The sequence below is a fragment of the Apodemus sylvaticus genome, chromosome 19 (genome assembly GCF_947179515.1).
Source record: "Apodemus sylvaticus chromosome 19, mApoSyl1.1, whole genome shotgun sequence".
Classification (NCBI taxonomy): Eukaryota; Metazoa; Chordata; class Mammalia; order Rodentia; family Muridae; genus Apodemus; species Apodemus sylvaticus.
Window position 1 is genome coordinate 64,639,775 of NC_067490.1, and position 17,122 is coordinate 64,656,896.

General features: G+C 41.0%; 1 protein-coding gene and 1 pseudogene across 1 annotated transcript in view; both read left to right on the forward strand.

The window, feature by feature from the left end:
* The window catches only part of LOC127669705 (zinc finger protein 431-like), a gene marked incomplete at its 3' end in the record, with an annotated part of 326,640 nt that overhangs the window by 104,209 nt on the left and 205,309 nt on the right, over positions 1 to 17,122 (forward strand). The window lies entirely within an intron of this gene.
* On the forward strand, positions 14,262 to 17,091 carry LOC127670050 (leukocyte immunoglobulin-like receptor subfamily B member 4A; annotated as a pseudogene).

Sequence of the window (17,122 nt, forward strand, 5' to 3'; positions counted from 1 at the left end):
ACCAATGCTGGACATAATTTTGCAGCTGGGCTTGTTCATGTGTAAGAATAACCCAGGTGGTACTGCCTTCGAATTCATGAAGTTGTCATGCAGAACAGCTGAGGCTTGGCATCATTGAGCAAGGATAAGGGAGGCTATGGGTCAAGACTAATTCTAGCAGAAGAACCCAGCATATTGAAGATGGAAGTACCATGGGATGAACAGCAAGAACAGCTGGAGCAGTAGAATGGAGTCAACCAGAGCTTAAAATGATACAGAGGGCAGAGCTGGAAAAGTGACCCAGTGGAGGAGCAGAGAAGATCATGTGTGGATCCAGGACATTGAAACAAGAACCTGTGAAATTGAAGTTATCTCAGAGACCCCAAGTTGTTGAGATGTTAGAACTATATGATACCTGCTCAGGAATTGAATAAAACCAGTCAAAGAGAACAAATCGTGCTTCAGTGAACAAAGCAGAAAGGAGGTGGAGACCTGAAGAACACTTTGACATCAGACATGGAGATGCAGAGTTTGGAGATTGTTTTGCTGGCTTTGGTCTTCTTTAGGTCCAGTTTTTCCTCATGATTACCTTTACGAATAATAAAGTATATCCTGTAATTTCACGGTATATGATGTGTTTATTGTTTCCAAAAATATAGCGGATTACTGTTGCATGATAGGATTAATCACAGAAGAGACTTTGACGTTTGGACTTTTAACATTTTTGAGATTTTGATAGATGATGGTGCCTTTTGACATTGGAGATCATGGATTTTGCAATATGCTTTCTTTAAGTATGGTCCCCACACACTCTTTTGTTTGAACAATCATATGGGGCCAGGCAGTGGAATGTGGTAGTTATGATTTATGTGAGGGAGGGAGTGGAAATAATAGGAGGTGTGGTTTTTTGGAAGAAAGATTAACAGTGTTGGGGTGGGCTTTGGGGATCCTCCGATTGCTGAAGAAACCCTCCTTTTAGCACCCTGGAAGATGTCTCTTCCTAACTTTCTTTGGACCAAGATGCAGAACTCTCCTATGCTTCTCCAGCATTATGTTTGCCTGTATGCATACCATGTTTCCTCCTATGAGGAAAATGTTCTAAAATTATGAAACTGAAAGACGGCCCGAATTAAATGTTTTCTTTTATAAAAGGTGCATTGATCATTTCATGTATTCTTAGTAATTTAAAATCTAATTTAGAAATAAAGTGAGCAAATTAAGGATGGTGAACCATCTGCACAATTCTGCATTCTTCTACATCATGTAAGAATTAGTACTGCAGATAATCTTGTGAATATATTTGGTATGGTGAAGGCTTTTCAAAAATATGTAGTCTTTATCATTATGAAATTATGCATGCTGAAGAGAAATTATATGAAATACTGCAATGTGGTAAAGAATTTATTTTGTGGGTCCACTAAAGTACATTACAACTCAACCATTATAAGAATGCAAATAATAAGAAATTATTGTGATCATGACAGTACTGATAAATCCGGGCGAGAAAAGTACACTCCCATGCTTATCTGAAATATCCTACTCCTATCCACACAGAGTCTGAAAGTTACGTAACTTCAATTCTTGAATCCACAAATACCAGTGACAAGTTTTATCTACATTTTCCCCTCAATCACTACATTTTTCTATTCTTAATCTATTTCAACTGATATAGAATATAAATGTTATGTTCTCGCCTATCATAGCCATGTTTTCTTTTGTGGATAGGAACAGGCATTATATTTTGAGGAATAAAATGGAAATAATAAAAATTATGGTTAGGAATTGTTGGTATGTTTTGAGGAACAGAACATGAATAATGAAAGCTACATAGATATTGTTAAGTACTAAGGTCAAGTATCACCTGGCACTTAAATTTAGTTTGAACTTACGTTTAAATGAATGTTGTTAACGATAAGGCAGTCCTCAGGACAAATTTCTTTTTTCTTATTCCCAACATTTATATATATATGATGTATATAAAATATATATATATATATATATATATATATATATATATATATATATACATACATATACATATATATACATATACATATATATACATATACATATACATATACATATATATATACATATGCATATACATATACATATATATATACATAAGTCATATATATTATATACATCATATCAAATATATAACAGAACACATCTTACAAATGCGATAAGTGTGATAAGACATTTTCACAACACATTTATCTATAAATATATAAACGAACACATCCTGGAGAGAAATGCTATGCATAAGCAATGTGTTAAAGCCTCTGCTTGTAACAGTAGTCTTAGAAAAACACTATGAAAAAGTCCTAAGAAAAAGTCATAATTCAGATAAATCCCATAAACATAGACAATGGGTTAATGTTTTGCACTTTCTGGTATCCTTGTACAAGAGGAAACTCTTTGGTACGCAATCAATCTACTAAAGCCCTTACATATTACAGTAGTCATTGAAAGCAATCAATAATACCAAATGTAATCTATGACTATAAAGAATTTGACAAGATCTGAATCAACAAACTTATGTTGTTTCACTCAAGATTATTTATTTTTGTTAAAAAAAACTGTGACAAGTGTCAAGAATCAATTTAGACTTTATGATGCTTCTTGATTTTATTTGCACGTGTAAACAGGTATTGAGAAAAGACACATGAAGGCAGCAGTAAGGAAACCTTTATGTATTTCACAATTCTCTTAAGTTACATGAAAGATCTTTTGTAGTTGTAAAATTGTATGGTGTGTACTAGTGCCTTTTGTGTTGTAATCATAAAATATACTGTCTAAGGTTACCTCTGAAAGAGTTTAACTTGGTTTATGATTCCAGGGGATATGGGTTGACCATGAAAGTGGAAATACAGCAAGTGCTTCGCAAGTGGGAGAATTAGCCTGAGGCAGAGAGAGCTTTCAAATTGCTTACCAATGCATGTGTTCATCTAAGTGTTTATCCCTGAATCATATACACACAGCCAACAGAAATTCACTCATCATATTGTATCCTCATATTTGTACATACTTTCTAAAACATACTGAAAATGAATAACTTCGAAGGGAAGAAGTTGGGAAGGCATTGAGAGACAACAATGTATAACGAGGTATACTTTAGTTAAAATGTCAAATCATTTTTCAATAAAATCACAGGTAGACAGGCAGCATGCTAGTGAAGAAGATTGTGAACTGAAAGAAGATAAGGTTCAGTGCCATAAACAACTTGGTATGTAATCAAGTCCTGTAAATACAGTCCCAAGGGATCTGATGTTCCTTGGCCTTGCAGGTATTGCACACAGATATACACACGCAACACATCCATGCACATAAAAATGAAATTATAAAGGAATTGACTATAGTGCTGATTTAGCCCTGAGACAGAGCACAGTCAGGGCTAGTTAAAATCAATTCCTTCTGGTGTGGATTTAGGCACAGCTGTGGACATTCTTGGAACCAGCCTCCTTAGAGTCAAAACCAACCATTTTCTAAGGATAGAATAGCACCACGTAGCTGTTCATCAGAGATCTGCATCCACTGTGCTATTAGAACACTTTTCCTTGATGTTATTTGTATTCTGTGTCCTTGAAATGTCAGAAAAAGTTGTTAAATCTCTATATTTTTGAACATGGGAGATCTTTCAGTCTTGTTTTTTTTTACCTTTTAACTCTTTTATTACTTTCATATTTTTGTCTAGTTCTTACCTCTCTCATGGTACACAATCCCAAAAATGCCCATCCCATTCCTCTATCCCCCTCTCTCTAATAGCATGTTTCAATCCCTCAACACCCAGTTCAAACTACTAGAAAAAAATCTTCAATAAAATCATTTAAATAAAAACCTTCTGAAACCTAAATAAGAGTATGGCCATAAATATCCAAGAAGCATATAGCACCCCAAATAATTTAGAACAAAAATAAAATTCTCTTGTCACACATAATCAAAACTCTAAATGTGAGACCTAATTCTGTACCACAGTTCTCCATCCCCAAGAGAGGGTCTTCCAAGAGTAATGGCAATCCCGTTAGTACAGTTAAGACTACCACTTCTTCTCAAAAGGACCCCCACAGAGAACTCAGGTCAAAAAACTGAGGAGCAGCCTGGGACATGACACTTCCATTATCCTCCTGTACCCAGAGCTGATCCTGTGCCACAGTGCTCTATATCCAAATACTGTGGGGAGGGAGCTGATCTCCCAGGAGTAACATCTCACCTGCAAACATAGGTAAGACTCCACTTCTTAAAATTCCAGGCCCAAGAGGGATCCACCCAGAGCCATCAGGACACAGAAACCAAGAAACAGCTGTGGACAGGATCCTTCTGGAGCTCCAGCTAAGAGCTGGCTGACTGTGTGCTAATTATCCCCATAGCAAAATTCCTCCTGGAGAGAACTGTTCTCAGGAGTACTGACACACAGGCTTGCAGGAGAGTGAAACCTCAGTCACAGACAGATCAGCTAACACCAGAGACAACCAGAAAGTGAGACACAAGGGCAAAAACAAAAGCAACAGAAACCAAGGCAAATTGATATCATCAAAATCTAGTTCTCCCACCACAGCATGCCCTGGATACACCAACACACCAGAAAAGGAATGATGTTGTGAGTCATATATATATATATATTGAATGTTTATTATTTTACCATTAGTATTTTCCAATAAATTCTGCAAGTTTAACTCTTTTTTCCATTTTTTTCAAATATATCTTTACTAATGGAACAAACACATAGGAAAAATTTCTAATATATTGAAGAATTTGATGGTAAATGTTTTTGATAAATTTGAAGAATTATAGAAAATGTATTAAAAGCAAAGATTTTCATGGAAAATAATACATAAAAATGGTAGACACAGAAAACATTTTTAAAACTATTTCAAGAGTTAAATAGTAATATTTTCTCTTAAAATAGAAAAGTTACATCGAATATAAATGGTGAGAAACTTGAAACAATCCCAGTGAAATCAGGGACCAGACAAGGCTGCCCGCTCTCTCTTTATTTGTTCAATATAGTACTCAAAATCCTAGCCAGAGCAAATCTCCCAAGGGCTAGGCCCCAGGATGTTCTTGTCTCTGCCAAATATGTTCCTGGGTTTGAAGAGGAGCTATGTCATTCTCCATCTATGAGGGTCTCATGGAAAGACTTGCTGGATGAGGATAGCCCTCCATACAACTCTCTCCCTCCCTCTCCCTCTCCCTCTCCCTCTCTCTCTCCGTCTCTCTCTCCCTCTCCCTCTCCCCCCCCCCTCTCTCTCTCTCTCTCTCTCTCTCTCTCTCTCTCTCTCTCTCTCACTCACTCACTCACATTCTCTCTCTGCCTCTATGTCTGTCTGTCTCTTTAATTGTTTTATTTACTTATATTCCATATGTAGCCTCAGTATCCAGTACCCCCTCCCAGGGTTCTTTATTGCCCCTCCCTTTTGCCTTTGAGAGTTTGCTCCATCACCCCCACCTCCACTCCTTTCATCCATCCATCCACCACCAGCTCACCTCCCCCATTTTCCTTCCCTGGGACAGCCTGCCTATTCAAGATTAGACAAATAGTTTCCCATTTAGTACAGACAATGCCTTCCTCTGCTACATATGTCATGACCAACCCATGCTTTTAGATTGATGGCTTAGTCTCTGAGCTCCCAGGGGTCTGGGATACTTGATACTGTTGATCTTCTTAAGGGATTGGCATCCCATCCAATCATTCAATCAGAACTGGTGGAATTTCAGACATGCTGTCACCATGATGGCAACTTGGACTGGTCTCCGCCCCTCTCTGCCCTGCTAGGACTTCTCAACAGGTGTGCTTGGTGTGGAGGTGTTGGCAATGGCTTTGGAACATAGCCTCAGAAAAGTAGTTCTGGACTGAAAGCCTCCCAACTTATCATGCCAGGGCCATGAGTTCTAGAATGCATTCTATTCCCACCTTGGAACAGACCAGGCAGTGTTGCTGACTGAACTGTGCTTTAAGGTCAGCCGATTGTCAAGCCTGAGTGGCAGCAGAGACCTTTCTTCTGCAGGAGGGGAACCTGGTCACAATGTAACGAGTAAGTTCCATTGTGTGTTCATTGTGTATCCAGAATGGCTTTCACTCAAAGCATTCTGACTACAGAGCCTTTCTGTGGGACGCCACACTCATGAGATGTGTGATTCTTGAGGCCCCTCTGCTGACAAATATTCATCAAGAGCTCACCTTGTGTTTCCATTGGGGTGTGTACAGAAAGCAGATGCCGTGAGAAGATTTGTTGAGGAGGGTTCTCCTGACCCCGTGAGACTGTTTAGAAAGGGGTGGGGTCAGGGCCACACAGGAAGAAACAGCTACTTGTGAGTAGCCTGTTCTACAAAGTGAGTTCCATCGAGGTGAGAAGAGATTTGTGGTGCTAGGGAAATGTTACTGATCTACAAAATAACAGATAGGAGCCGAACTGGTGTAACTTATAGTATGGTTGTTATTTATTTTATTTTATTTTATTTTATTTTATTTTATTTTATTTTATTTTATTCGAGTTATCTTGGTCCCTTCCAAGGAACCACTCTCATGCAGGATGGTTGTGGTGGTTGAGGGCAATGCAGGAACCAGAGTCAAGGAATGAGGCCTGGCAAGAAGGCTAAAATCTCTATGTGCAGACCCTCAGTCCTCCTACAGAGCTGCAGTCCAGAAAGTTCTTCACCACAGGGGATCCTGTGGCACTGGAGTTCCAGGTGATGGGGACCTCAGTGTTCCTCCTGTGAATACGCTTCTCTAATAGTTATGGCTTGTCCCTCAAGCCATCTTCCTAAGGCTGTCAGCAGGCCCGAGTTGTTTTCCGACGGTGATTTGAAACCACATATGTGTTTTTGTTCCTCCGAACATTCACTCTTCGGTTCACTGACAGGATTATGCTCTGCCAGGAGAACAGAGGTGCAATTCTGCAGGAGCTCTGGTTCTGGAAGGTGTGCTCCAAAAGGCTAACAAAAACCCCTGGCACGTTTGATCAACAATGGTGATGCATTGCAGGTGCCACGGGTTCAGATTGTTTTCTGCCCTGCTCAGCCTCATGACATTTCGAAAAGCAGACTTCATACTGTCTACCTTAGGTAAAGACCCATTTGGCCCTACAAGTGTGCTAAGACTTGTGACACAGCCCCCTCCCCTTGCAATGCAACAAACTCAGTGCAAACATAAATCTCTTTACAGCTGGTTTTCTTTCTGTTCTTCTAAGATATTCCAGATGGCTCAGACAAGTACTCAACTAGTATTCCTTCTCAGCTGGACTATCCATCAAGCTGTAGTTTCCCTGTTGCCTTGGGGCCATGGTCCAAGAGTCCACTTGACAGGGAAAACACAGGACAGCCACGATTGACTCACTCAAAAACCCTGATTTTTGTGTGAGTCTTGCAATCCTGGCAGGGCAAGACCATAGTTAGTCGCCCTGTTGGCTTGTCCACACTTATAGAGGCCACAGCTGGAGCAGGAACCAAGGAAAGAGCCAGAAGATCCTAAGCTCCCTAGATCCACAGCTCAGCCTCTGAGCTCCAGGTGCTGCTACTTCTTCACAGCAGGGGTCTCTGTGGGGCTGCTCTTCTTCCATAGAGGAATGTTAATGATCAGTGCACATCTTTGGAAGCTCAGGGCTCTACTAACTGTGAATTTCCCACACAGCCAAGTTTTTCTTGGCTGTTAGCCTGTGTCAGCTTAAATCATTTCTAACTGTGTTTGTGATTTTGTTTCTTGGTGCTTTTATTCTCACCACCAAATCAGAATATGGCCAGCAAGCTGCAATGGGACTTGATTCAAACCCAGGGTGAGCTACTAATACTGACGAACACCCTGGTGCCCAAGGATGAATCATTCTCTCAGTGAATGGAAGATGTATTACCTGAGATTTCCCACCTCAGTTGTACATTCTAGGTGATGAGAATGAAAGAAAATATTGAATATTCAAAGGAAAACATGCTGGTCAGTATTTCTGTGCAGTGTTTATTTTATTTCCTACATACACTTCCTGAGAAATGAAGTTCAGAGAGCTAAATGTAAGAAATGATACATAATTGACCTTTTGACACTGAGAGCTGTGCAATCATTCTTTAGCCTGGTACATGACTTAATCTACTGAGGGATTAAACTGTAAGGTAGACCAACAGTAGAAGTAAGGCTTGTAAAACATGAAGTTCTTCAAAGAGTGGAAGGCCTTAAAAGACACCCTCTCAAGGCCAGTGAGCTGGCTTTTCTGTGTCAGGGCCATCAAACCCTGACCTTCCAACTTAGTCCAACTGTTTCTCCAGGTGAGCTCCATTGTGAAGTAGAAATTTCCAAAGAAAATTGCTGAAAATATAGATTTTCCTGTGCAGAAGTGATGGCACAGGCCACTAATCCACATACTAGAGAGACAAGGCAAAGTAAATCTGAGTTCAAGGCTAGTCTAGTCTACACAAAAGGAAGAAGGGGTAAATATAAGTTGCAGATGGCGCCCAGATTAATTTGTAAAGGAAGCATGTGGGCAGATCACTCCTCAACCATGTTGATTAAGCAGAGAAGTTTCCAAAAGTGCTCAAAGCTACTTCCTGTGTTTTGATTATTTTATGTCCCAACACCCATGAAAACCAGGATGCCAAATTCTTTTAAGGACTTCCTTTAAGACAAACCACCAGTTACTCCTGTAACCAAATGTAGGAAAAAGTAGACTATCCTCATCTGTCTCTACTCCATCCTTCATTTTCTCCCTTGGGCCATTTCTAAAAGAACACAAATCTCCAGCTTTTAACTCTTTTATTAAGAATGAGATAAACAAACAAACACCAGATGGCTGCAAAGACACAACTGCCTTGTGTGTGCCTTTGCTGTAATAGAGGAGCTGACAGAGAATCCCCTAATTTCAGGTCTTAGCAGGCATCAGGGCTCCTGGACCCCAAAGAGAGTTCTGGGTGGCTTGTTCACTTGTTTTGTTCTTCTTTTGGCCAAAAGCCTTTTGAAGCCACGCTCAGCATCCTAGGTTCCTGGGACTGTCAGAAGCAGGATGCTGGTCAGGGCAGTCTCCACCATCACAGGTCTCAAGTTCCAGCCCTTTGTCCCTCAGCAAGCTTGGTGAGGGTTGGTCTACCTCCTCTATACCTTTGTCTTGGTTGTTGTTGTCTGCATCTCCTGAAGCCACACATGCGTCCCTCTGACTCTCAATATGGGAGACCTCTGTGCTCTTCTTCATGGCAAAATTCAAGCTTTGGTAGTATCTCCGGGAGGTCAAGCTCTCAAATACACAAAAGGAGTATAGATCCCAATCTGCAAACCAGCCATGCTCAGAGCAGTGGCTTGACTCTCCACAGAAACAACATGGTACAGACGTGGAAGATCTTGTAGTCAAGGCTGGCAAATCACATCCACTGGCAGTCAATGTTCTTCGGAGTCTGCTGTGTTTTTGACAAAACTTAGATGGTACTCCCTCAGAACCTTCAGGTTATGCATGGAACACTGAGGGTAAGTCCTTGACCTTCAAATACAGAGAAATCTCTAGTTTTTTAATCATACCCTGCTGAGCATTACACTGTGGAATATTGGGTGTTAAACCCACAATCTACTATCTACTTGCATTGCGTAATAGGGGCAAAATTCTGCCCAGTCTGGCGATGCAATACTTTAGTATCAGCACCTATAGGAAAGAAGCAAATTGGGGATTTTAGTAGAAGCAGTTGCATCTCTGATCTCAAGGCCAACCTGGTAGGCCAACCTGGTAGGCAGACCTAGTTTCAAGACAGCTAGGGCTACTCATTAAAACCTAGGCTAAAATATCCAAAAACGTAAAGAAGAAAAGAGTGAAGCTTGTCAAATTAAGATCATATTACTCTGGATGCAATTGTCTAGAGTTAAACATTATAGTGGACTGATGAGACAGGCAATGGGGGAAGTGCCCATGGGTCAGTAATTCTACTTGGGGTGCCTGTTTTAAAGAGTAAAAGATCACATAGAATGATCTCTCACTCATTCTATCTTTCCTGAAAGGGGATATATTAGAATGACTTACATGATACAGTCTGCCTTATTCCACAACAGCTGGATGGGAAGCAAAGTCCAAGAATCCAGAAGCTCTCAGTCCCTGAGGCTGGATGTCTCAGCAGATCTTCAGTAGAAGATGGAATCACAGACAAGTAAGCAATAATGCCAGGGAAGTCCTAAGTGTTGCTATCTAGGAGAGAGCAAGCAGGCAATGTGAAAACTTGCTTCGTCTGTGTTTTTATATAGGCCTCAAGATGAAGGTGTGGCCCAAATTAAAGGTGTGTGTTCCAGATTCAATCTGTGGATTAAAGTTGAGTCTCTTCTGCAGGGTGTGGTGACTCAGACCTTTAATCCAAGCACTATGGGAGTGAATCAAGCAAGTGGATCTCTGTTAGTAGCCTCGTCTACAAAGTGAATTCCAACGATTTGAGAAGAAAAGTATAGTGCTAGGGAAATGTTAGTGATCTACAAAATAACAGATAGGAGCCGATCTGATGTAACTCATAGTAGGGTTGCTATTTTATTAATTTATATTATTTGAATTAGCTTGGTCCCCTCCAAGGAACCACTGTCATGCAGGATGGTTGTGGTCGTTGAGGGCAATGCAAGAGCCAGAGCCATTGAATGAGGCCTGGCAAGAAGGCTAAAGTCTCCTTTTTCAGATCCTCAGTTCTTCTACAGATCTGCAGCCCTTATGCTTCTTCACCACAGGGGGTGCTGCGGCACTGGCACTCCAGGTGATGTGGACCTCAGTGGTCACAAGGTGGGCTCCCTTCTCTAGTAGCTATGACTTGTCCCCCAAGCCAAGTTCTGCTAGGCTGTCAGCAGGTCTGAGTTGTTTTCCAAAGGTGATTTGCAACCTCATATGTGTTTTTGTTCCTCTGAACATTCGCTGTGCTGACAGGATTGGCCTCTGCCAGGTGAACAGAGGTAGAATTCTGCAGGAGCTCAGGATCTGGAAGGTGTGCTGCTAAAGGCTGAACAAAATGCCTGGCGCCCGTATTCATGGAAGGAGATGCATTGCAGGTGCCATGGGTTCGGTTTGTTTTCTGCCCCACTAAGCCTCCTGACTTTTCAGAAAGCAGACTTCATTCTGTCTACCTTAGGTAAATAACCCATTCAGCGGTACAAGTGTGCCAAGATTTGTGACACATTCCTCCATTCCTCATGGAATGCAATAAACTCAGTGCAAACACAAATCTCCTTGCAGCTGTTTTCCTTTCTGATCTTCTATGATTTTCCAGATGGCACAGACAAGTGCTCAACTGGTATTCTGTCTCAGCTGGTCTTTTCATGTAGCTGTAGTTTCCCTGCTGCCTTGGGGCCATGTCCCAAGAGTACACTTGACAGGGAAAGCACAGGACAACCATGGTTGAATGACTCACTCACCCCGAGTTTTATGTGAGTCTTGCAATCCTGGTAAGGCAGGTCCATAGTTAGTTCCCCTGTCTGCATGTCCATACTTGTCGAGACCACAGCTAGACCAGGGACCAAGGAAGGATCCAGAAGCTCCAAACTTCCTAGTTCCACAACTCTGCTTCTGAGCTCCAGGCACTGACACTTCTTCCCATCAGGAGTCACCATGGGCTGCTCTTTCCCGAGAGAGGAATGCCAATACTCAGTGCCCATGTTTGCATTCTCTGGGCTCTACTAACTGTAAATTTCCCACACAGCCAAGTTTTCCATGGGTGTTGGCTTGTGTGAGCTGAAATCATTTCCAACTGTGTCCTTGATTTTTTGGTGTTATTGTTTTAACAATCAAATCAGATTATTCCCAGTAAGCTGCACTATGACTTGATTAGAACCCAGGATGTGCTCCTAAATACTAACAGAACATCCTGGTGCCCAGGGATGAGTCTTTCTCTCAGTGAATCCAAAATGTATTACCTGAGACTTCCCACCTCTGTTGAAAGTTCTAGGTGGTGTGAATTACAGATAGTATTGAATATTCAGAGGAAAACATGCTGGTCACTTTTTCTGTGCAGGGTCTATTTTTTTTCCTACATACATCTCCTGAGAAATGAACTTCAGAGAGTCAAATGTAAGAAATCATTCTTTAGCCTGGTACATGGCTTAGCCTACTGAGGGATTCAACTGCTAGGAAGACCAACAATAGAAGTAAGGCTTGTAAGAGGTGAAGCTCTTCCAAGACTGGAAGCACTTAAAAGACACACTCTTGAGGCTAGGAAGCTGGGTTTTCTGTGTCAGGGCCAGGACTGCCCTGAGCTTCCAACTTAGCCAGTCCTGTTTCTGCAGGTGAGTTTCCTTGTGAAGCAGAAATTTCCAAAGGAAATTGCTGAAAATAGAAAGACTCTCCTGTGCAGAAGTGGTGGCACAGGCCTCTAATCCCCATACTAGAGAGTCAAGACAAAGTAAATCTGAGTCCAGGGCTAGTCCAGTCTACACAGAAGGAAGAAGTGGTAAAATGGAAGTTGTAGGTGGCCCCCTAGATTAATTTGTAAAGGAAGCATTTGGGTAGGTCACTCCTCAACCATGTTGATTAAGCAGAGAGGTTTCCCAAAGTGCTCAAGGTTGTTCACCATTTGCTGGTTCTTTTATGTCCCAGCACACATGAAAACTAGGATGTCAAAGTCTCCTAAGGACTTCTTTAAAACAAACCACCAGTTACTCCTGTAACCAAAGGTAGGAAAGAATAGAACATCCTCATCTGGGTCCATTCTGGCCCTCATATTTTCCCTTGGGCAACTACAATAAGAACACAAAGATTTAAAGAAACAAGTAAGCAAATACCACAAGGCTGTAAAGAAACAACATCCTTCTGTGTACACTTGCTTTAATACTGGAGCTGACAGAAGATCCCCTAACTGCTGGTCTTAGCAGTCATGAGGGCTCCTGGACTCCAAACAGATTTCTGGGTGACTTGTTTACTTCTTCTTCTTTTGGCCAAAAGCTTTAGAAGCCATGCCCAGAATCCTAGATTCCTGGGACTGTCAGAAACCAGATCCTTGTCAGGGCAGTCTCCACCGTCACAGTTCTCAAGTTCCAGTCCCCTCTCCCTCAGCAAGCTTGGTAAGAGTTGGTCTACCTCCTCTATACCGTTGTCTTGGTTGTTGTCCACATCTACGTGGCTCCCTCTGACTCAGAATATGGAGACCTCTGTGCTCTTCTTCATGGCACAATTCAATCTTTGGTAGTATCTCAGGTAGTCCAAGCTCTCAAATACACAAAAGGTGTATAGATCCCAGTCTGTAAACCAGCAATCCTCAGAGCAGAGGCTTGACTCTCCACAGAAACAACGTGGCTCAGCTGAGAGCATCCCCTCATGTATTTGTCAGGCAATGACAGTGTCTCTCAGTAAACAGCTGTATTATGCTCCTTCTATGTTTGGTGACAGTATATGGGATGGATCCCCAGTTGGGGCAGTCTCTGGATGGCCTTTCTCTCAGTCTCTGCTCCACAGTTTGTCTCTGAATCTCCTCCATATCTATTTTGATCCCCATTCTAAGAAAGCCTTACAGGAGCTTTGCAATTTTATGTGGTCCCATTTTTAAATTCTTGACCTAACAGCATTAGCTATTAGTGTTCTGTTCAGGAAATTTCCTGTATATTTTCGATTAGGAGTTTGAAACATTTTGAATTTGCATAGACAGTTTTGTCAATGTCTTCTAAGTTATCTTCTATGTCTGGAATTCTCCCTTTTATCTCTTATATTTTGTTGGTGATGCTTACATCTGCAATTCCTGACTGCTTTCCTAGGTTTTCCATTTCCATGTTTGCATCCATTTGTGTTTGCTTTGTTGTTTTCACTTTCACTATTTGGGTTTGGACAGCTTCATTCATTTCCTTCACCTGTTTTATTGTGTTTTGATTCTGTTTCCATGCATTTCTTTAAGGGATTTATTTGTTTCTTGTTTAAGTGTTTCTATGTGTGTACATTTGTTTTCCTGTATTTCTTTCAGTGAGATATTTATATCCTCCATAAAGGACTCTATTATCTTCAAGAGATAGGACTGTTGGGTTAGTTGTCCAATTGCCTTTATGCAGAGGAACTCCTGGGATGTCTTCAGGCTATGGTGTCTTCAGAGGAACGGCCTAGCTGACAGTCTTCACCAGCAGAAATTGCAAACTGGAAATCTGTGAGGAATAGGGAAAACATTTCTCTAAATGAAGTTCAGAGAACTGAGAGTTTAGTCAATCCCCTTTGCTGAGGAAAGTATGGAAGTTTCTCTTCCCATAATAAACATGATGTTGAAAACCCATGACAGGAAGGAACTGCCCCAAGATGACATCTGTATATAAGCTGATGTTACAGAACATTTGTCAGAGAGGCCCAGGAGAACACCTCAGAACATTACAAGGCCTCACTATGATAGCCATGCTCACAGTGCTGCTGTACCTTGGTGAGATATGAACAGGGGGATTGGACACATACGTCTGTAATAGAACCTACTCAACAGCCAGGTTTAATTTCACATTGACAACCTAGGGGATCCCATCTGCCTCTCAATGTGAAAAGGTCTGAGAGAAAATTTTATTTCAGGTCTTGTTGTGGAACCCAGGACTGCAGTACAGGCAGGTGAGTGTCTCCAGCCATCCCCGGATTTGATTCTTCACTATGATGAGAAACATCTCTATTTTAATGTCTAGAGGGTCCAATATTCACAATGGTAGTGGGGGAAAAGCATTCATGTGATAATGTCTTCTTCCATGGGAGTTTTGTGTTCTAAGATATGATGTTGAAGGAAGATGTTCTGGGACTCAGCCTTTGATTTCTTCACAGAACACCTCCCAAAGCCAATTATCTGGGCTGAGCCATGCTCTGTGTTTGCCTTAAATACACCTGTGATTATCTGGTGTCAGGGTTCCTATGAGGCCCAGGAGTATCGTCTGTAAAAAGGGAGAAGTGTAGATCCTTGGGACACTCAATTCCCTCTGGAAACCAGGAAAAAGGCCAAGTTCAATATTCAATACATGACAATCGCCTATGCAGGCATCTATAAGTGTTATTATAAGAGTGATGCTGGATTTTCAGAGCACAGTGATGCCATGGGGTTGGTTGTGACAGGTGAGTGGACATTCATGGAACCCAGCACGGGCTTTTTCCTAAGATGAAGATCTGTTATCCAGGAGCTCTTCTCTCAGAGTCCAATCCTGGAGGACAATGTGTGTAACTCATGATCATTTCACATTCTTCTTCTTGTATCCCAGGAGCATATGGAAATCCAAGCCTGTCAGTCTGGCCCAGCCCTGATGTGACCTTTGGAGTTTTCATAGCCTTTAAGTGTAGCTCACACATAGGATTTGGCAGATACATTCTGATCCAGGAAGGAAAGCACCACCTGTTATGGATCCTGGACTCACAATATCAGGACAATCATTCATTCCAGGCTACGTTTGTTGTGGACGCTGTTACTCCCAAACACAATGGAACGTTCAGATGTTACGACTTTTTTAAGAATAAACCTCAGGTATGGTCAAACTCAAGTGACCCCCTTGACCTCTTGATCTCAGGTAATGTTCTCACATTGTTCTCTTTCCTAAGATGATCTCTTGCTTAGAATAGGAGGGAGGATGTCGTCATTAAAAAAATCTTTTTGATACCAAAATCATTTACCCCTCATTATATGTTTATTACTCAGCATCCCCTGAAGCAAGTTCCTCCAGCATTCACTATAGATTAGAAGAGGTGTTTGAGGGAAACATACAATTCACCAAGTAATTAGACGTTGTCACTATACTATTTAGATTTCTACTGTTTTCTTAAATCACCATGATGTAAAACAATACATGGAGAAAAGAGTTTATTCCATTTGATAGCTTATAGTCCATCATGGAAAGAATTAGGTGGATATACTCAAAGTAGTAACTGAAGCATAAGCCATGATTTAGTACTGTTACAGGTTTCTTCCCAATACCTACAAAATTGCTTTAACCTCAAGATCCAATTATCCAGGGTCAAAATCACCCATGGATGTTTGGCCTTCCCACATCAATTGTCAATAAATCAGAAATCTTTCCACATTTTTCCTGCAAGTCAATATGATACACATTTTTTGAAGTTTCATTGATGACTCTAGGTCATATAAAGTTAGAAAAAAAAATCTAAACAGAACATGCCTTCAGTGCTATAATTGGGCCTTCATGCTCAATTGTCTTTACTTCCTAAAATACTGTGTCTAATCTCATGGTAATTGCTACTCAACAGAGGCATTTGGTATTCATAATGCACACATTCAAGTAATTGTCAGTCCCTGAGAGTTTCTATCCTCTCCAGCATTAAATGATATGCTTTTTGGAGTATTGACTGTGAGAGCTGTGATCTTTACAAGGGTCCAAGAACCCATAGGCACAAAATGTGTATACAACAGCATTATATCTGATTGAACTTATGGTGCAAAATGAGGACCAACAGAGCAAGGCAGGGCATAGTCAAGAGCTGGGAGGTCAAACATTCACTTCTCCTTCCATTTTAGCAGACGCCTTTAGCACACTGAAGATGGTAAGTGATGACGCTCCTGGAAGGGATACAGATTGTGTTGAGATATGTTGGTGAAGCTTTAAGGGAAGTTCAGAAATTAGGGCAACTTGACTTGCTCTCCACGTAGATGACTGGTACCTTACATAGCTTATGGTCCAATATCTTTCTCTACTTGTATTTCAGACCCTCCTTTACTCCACCTTTTATCTCCTGCTTTCATGAAAACACTGAATAATTTTTTTCTAAGCTCCATCTCCATGAACAAATTTTAATGAGTATTTAAGAGATAGCACAATGTCATTTTGAGATTCTGACTAAGGAAAAACCTCTTCGCTGACCTTTTATCTTATTTCTGCAAATTAAAATAACAGATTGTCCCATACTTTGACATAATTTAATGAAATTCTTTGATTCTTTGTGTACTCAGACAATAAGAACATTCAGAAAGCATGAACAATTAAGAAGCAGGTGAGAAAGAAATTTCCAAATTAAGAGATAGGCACAAAGAGTCTAATTCTTTTAGGAAGAGGGAGCCTCTATGCCAAACAATTTAGTGCTAGAAAATTTTGGCGTTACTTTAATTCTCTGACTTCTTTATACAGAAATCCCACCCACATACCACCAAGGTCGCACAGTTGAAAATCTCATCAGAATGCTTTTAGCTGCCTTGGTTCTTGTGACTATAGTGATGCTGCTGTTAGAGGCTTGGACCTTCTAGAAAGTGGAACAAGATTCAACCAGGAGATAAA